The sequence below is a fragment of the Halichoerus grypus genome, chromosome 1, assembly GCF_964656455.1.
Source record: "Halichoerus grypus chromosome 1, mHalGry1.hap1.1, whole genome shotgun sequence".
NCBI classification, from domain to species: domain Eukaryota; kingdom Metazoa; phylum Chordata; class Mammalia; order Carnivora; family Phocidae; genus Halichoerus; species Halichoerus grypus.
Genome location: NC_135712.1, coordinates 170,867,931 through 170,873,258, shown reverse-complemented (window position 1 = coordinate 170,873,258; position 5,328 = coordinate 170,867,931). Strand labels below are relative to the sequence as shown.

At 46.8% G+C, this 5,328-nt stretch overlaps 1 pseudogene; it reads left to right on the top strand.

The window, feature by feature from the left end:
* Positions 1–2,842: 2,842 nt before the first annotated feature.
* On the top strand, positions 2,843–4,911 carry LOC118525050 (transient receptor potential cation channel subfamily V member 5 pseudogene; annotated as a pseudogene).
* The last annotated feature ends 417 nt before the right edge of the window (positions 4,912–5,328 follow it).

Here is a 5,328-nt window from a genome sequence, read left to right as displayed (position 1 = left end):
CCTCTATCACTTTACTAAGAGTTGTCTGCCATTTTGGAAAATGACATCATTAATGGCAGTACCATGCTTGGGATCTGAATCATTAGTGCCACACAACTGCATCAGTCTTTACTAATAGCTGTTTCATTTGTGGAAATTTTATGTATGCCTTTTTAGCCCTTATTTGGAAATAGCACATATAAAGCAAAATGGTCAACAACTTTCTGTTGAGTCTCATTCTTCTGAAATCCAGACGTCTTCATTAAAAGTAGGGGCAAATATTTGACTTCTCACTGTCTTCCTGAATTATCTGAGCACTCTTGTATTGAAATGCATATTGTACTATAAATCATATCTTTTGTTTCTTCCTTACATGAAATTTAGAGCAATATACTGATTTTTAGAAATGTTTTGTAGGTATTATATTCTCTATGAATTTCTGTTCAGTATAGCAAAGGCAATGTAAAGGCAACAAAAATATTTCTTTTAAGAAAAAGGGGTTGTGATAAAACTAAAAACTCCAGTTTTAAGGAAATGAGAATGACTTTTTTGGGGGGGGGGGTGCCAGATTTTATACACTATATAAATGATAGCCATCCAAGCCTTTTTGGCAACCAAAGACTTATTTCATTCACTATTTTTTCTCCAAAGACTTTTGGTATTCTCTTGGAAATATCTTCAGAGGCAGGCAGGATTTTATTTGTCCCGCCCTTCTTGGAGAATTATCTATGGTTTTGCTTGTGGAAAAAGATTTTGTTTTTTGAAAAGAGCCAACAGTTTTTCAGAGCAAATTGTTGAGACCAAGGTCAGTGATCAAGCTTGCTGATGATATTCTTGGTGGCAGATTGTGAGGTTTGGGGGCAGGGATTGTGTTTTATCCATCTCTGCCCCTCCACAGCACTTAGTACGTGGCATACAGTAGATGCTCTGTATTAGGTTGAACAAGATTTTGTCAAATATGCGATGTAAGCTTGGGGTAAAAGAATTGAATCAATGCTTGTGTATTGTACTGAATTTAAGTGATACAGAAGTGTGTAGTATAACTAAGTAAAACCTCCTCTGGGTGTCAGTGAAAACATTTAAAAGATGGTATGGCATGAGCACAGTCCAGTAAGAGTGAACACTGCCTTTAACTTGAAGAAATGGGATTTTATCAATCCTGTTCTAAAATGTGGTCTCTTCCATTTCCCGTATCATAGCCCATTTCGAACCATGTCGTGATCAAGTGTTTGAATAGCTTTGTTCTGAAGGAAATCCAGAGCAAGAATGCCAAAGGGGTTTTGAAGATAGGAAGACAAGAGGGCAGTTTTAATGGAAAATATGCTTTTATATATTTGAGTTCTTATGGATGCATTTTTCCTTCTCTTTTGAAATGTACTGGAACTTTAGAGTTGGTTTGATTTGAGTTCAAATTCCAGTAGGGAAGAAGAGCTTATGGTCTAGTGTGGGAGACCAACACCAAACCAGGAAACAAGTAAGGAAACAGCATCCGTGTCATTTACAATTGGGGTGAATGTTCTGAAGGCTTAGAGACTGGAAGGAGGCCACTGTAGATAGAGTCGTCAGGGAAGGCCTCTCTGTGCTGATAACCCCTGAATCAAGACCAGAGATCATGCAGAAGCCATGAGGTAGGAATGGGCTTGGGGTACTTGAGGAGCCCCATGGGGACTCTTCTAGGACCAGGAGAGTCCTAGAAGGTGAGATCAGACAGGCAAGCAGGGGCCAGACCTTGTAGGGTCTTGAAGGCCTACAGGAACTCCAGGAGTTTGAGTTTTATTCTAAAGGGAGTGACTTGGGACACCTGGGTGGCTCAGTAGGTTAAGCATCTGCCTTCAGCTCAGGTCATGATCCCGGGGTCCTGGGATCAAGTCCCACGTTGAGCTCCCTGCTCAGGGAGGAGCCTGCTTCGCCCTCTGCCTGCCGCTCCCCCTGCTTGTGAGCTCTCTCTCTCTCTCTCTCTCTGACAAATAAATAAAATCTTAAAAAAAAAAAAAAAGAAGTTCTAAGAATTTCCTTTATAAAAATAAATAAATAAATAAAGGGAGTGACTTGTTCTGATTTTTATTTTAGAGAAGGACAAAGGTCAAAGCACAGGTTTTCAGCTGCCCAGGTAAAAGAGGATGACAGCTTGGATGAAGGAGGTGCCGTGGAGATGGAGAGAAGTAAATAGGTTCGAGATCTCTTTCTGAGGTAGAACCACCAAGATTTGCTGACAGAGTGATGTGATGTGCGTGTGTGCGTGAGTGCGTGCGTGTGAGAAAGGGATCACTAAAGGACCAACGCCTAGGGTTTGGGCTTGAATAACTGTGTGGGTGATGGTGCTATTTATAGAAATAGGGAAGCAGGCGAAGAACAAGTTTGGGAGGCAAAGGGTCAGGGAAATGAGAATTTCTTTTCAGTCAAATTCATTTTGAAATGCCTCTTTGATGCTCGAGTGTGGTATCAAGTAGACAGATAAATACAGAAGTTCAGGGATGGGTCTGTCTTGAGATGTACATTTCAGAGTTATCCACAGCCAGATATATTTAAAGCCAAGGGAGTTGACATTGGAAGGTAGCTGTCTGTATTTTCCCGTTTGTAAACATCTTTGTTGCCAAGTTTCTAAGTGATATGAAAAAGAATGTAAAGAGAGGGAGTAGGGAGGGGAGAAAGACAAAGAGTGCACAATTCCAGTGGTATCTATAGGCTATGTCTTGCAACAAAATAAGTGTCTGGCCACACACGTCCACACACACACACACGCAGACACACCCCACAGCTGCAAACTGCAAGCTGCATACACAAGTCACACGGAAGATACACTCACTCTCAGTCCCAACCCCAAACAGACCCTGCCTCTTCCTCAGCTGCTGCAAAGTCCTAGATGGCATTGCATATAGCAGTCCTCTGGGACAATCTCGAGGCAGCCATGTGCTGACAGAGGCTGCCCTGGAGCTGGTCAAGGAGCCCACCATGGGTGAGCCTTCCATAGGTTGGACCGCTCTGCACATAGCCATCGTGAACCAGAATGTGCACTCCGTGTGAGCCATGCTTGCCCACAGGGCCAGCATCTCTGCAAGAGCTACAGGCACAGCTGTCCACCATAGCCCCTGCAACCTTATCTACTTCGGGGAGCACCCTTTGTCCTTGGCTGCCTGTGTGGGCAGTGAGGAGATCACGAGGCTGCTCATTGAGCATGGAGCCAGCGTCTGGGCCCTGGACTCCCTGGGAAACACCATCTTGCACATCCTCATCCTCCAGCCCAACAAAACCTTTGCCTGCCAGATGTACACCCTGCTGCTGTCCCCCAGTGGGCGCAGCGACCACCTGCAGTCCCAGGACCTCAAGCATGCCCAGTCACCAGGGTCTCACTCCCTTCAAGCTGGCTGGAGTGGAGGGCAACCCTGCGATGTTCCAGCACCTGATGCAGAAGCCGAAGCACATACAGTGGAATTATGGGCCACTGACCTCCACTCTCTACAACCTCACAGAGATCAACTCCTAGGGAGAAGACATGTCCTTTCTAGAGCTCGTGGTCTCCCCCAAGAAGCAGGAGGCTCACCAGGTCCTGGAACAGACCCCAGTGAAGCAGCTAGTGAGCTTCAAGTGGAAGAAATATGGGCAGTGGTACTTCTATGTTCTGGGTGCCTTGTACCCACTCTACATAATCTGCTACATCCACTGCCCCCTCGAGTTCCGTATGGACAACTGCACAGATTCCTGAGATAACACCATTTTCCAACAGAAACCTCTACAGAAGGCCTATGTGACTCACCGGGATAACGTCTGGCTGGTGCGGGAGTTGGTGACCATCCTTGGAACCGTGGTCATCCCACTCTTACAGATCCTGGGCGTTTTCAGTGTTGGTGCCTCTTGCTATCTGGGACAGACTGTCCTCTGGGGGCTGTTCCATGTCACTGTCATCACCTGTGCTTGCGTGGTGCTGGTGAACACGAGGACGTGGCTCTCCAACACGAATGGAGAGACGGTGCCCGTGTCCGTCGCCCCGGTGCTGGGCTGGTGTAGTGTTATGTACCTCGCTGGAGGGTTCCAGATGCTCTGTCCTTTCACCATCATGATCCAGAAGATGATTTTTGGTTTTATTTTTATTTTATTTTATAAAGTAATCTCTACACCTAACATGGGGCTCGAACTCATAACCCAGAGGTCAAGAGTTGCATGTTCTACCGACTGAACCAGCCAGGCACTCCTAGAAGATGATTTTTGGAGACGTGACACCTTTCTGTCAGCTGATGGCCTTGTTATTCTGGGACTTGCCTCAGCATTTCCAGACAGAGGACCCAGCCAATCTGGGACAATTCCACCACTACCCCATGGCACTGTTCAACACCTTTCAGCTTTTCCTCACCATCATGGATGGGCCTGCCAACTATGAAGTGAACTTGCCCTTCACATTTGGCATCATTTACTTTGTCTTTGCCATCATTGCCACACTGCTTATGCTCAACCTGTTTATCACCATGAAGGATGACACACACGGGCAGGTGGCCCATGAGCGGGACAAGCTCTGGAAGGCCCAGGTCTGGCCACCATGGTGATGCTGGAGAGGAGGCTTCTTCGCTTCCTGTGGTCTTGCTCTGGGATCTGTCGATGCCAGTATGGGCTGGGGCACCACTGGTTCCTACAAGACAAGAACCACCATGATCAAAATCCTCTGTGGGTGCTTCACTATGTGGAAGCTTTCAAGGGCTCAGATAAGGAGCACGAGCAAGAGCAGCTTTCTGAGAAACAGCCCTCTGATTCTGTGACTGAAAGTGGGACCCTAGCCAGTGCCTCCCTGGCCCTCCCAACCCTTCCCTGTGCTGGACCACACCTCACAGCAATAGCAGTTACCAGGGCTTGGAGATCCTATGTCACAACACCCTGGGACATGTGAATCTCAGACTGGATCTTGGCGAGGGGGATGGAGAGGAAAATACCTATCATTTATGATGAGGACCCCTGTTACTGTGGACCTGTAAGCTTGGATGGGACCAGGTAGGCCTGGGTGGAGAGTGGTACTAAATTTCATGCCTGTTAATCATGGGAGGGGGTAGACAGAATAATTCTTTTTTTTCTTTTAAGATTTTATTTATTTGAGAGAGAGAGCACACAAGTGGGGGGAAGGAGCAAGGGGAGAGGAAGAAGCAGACTCCCCGCTGAGCAGGGAGCGCAATGCGGGGCTCGATCCCAGGACCCTGGGATCATGACCTGAGCGGAAGGCAGATGCTTAACCCACTGAGCCACCCAGGTGCCCCCAGAATAATTCTTAAGGGCCATGTCTCACTGTGCACATCAGCATTTCCAGAGATGGGCAATGGGTATCTGTTGTTCCACATATCTTCTGGGTTCCTGAAAGTCCCACATCTT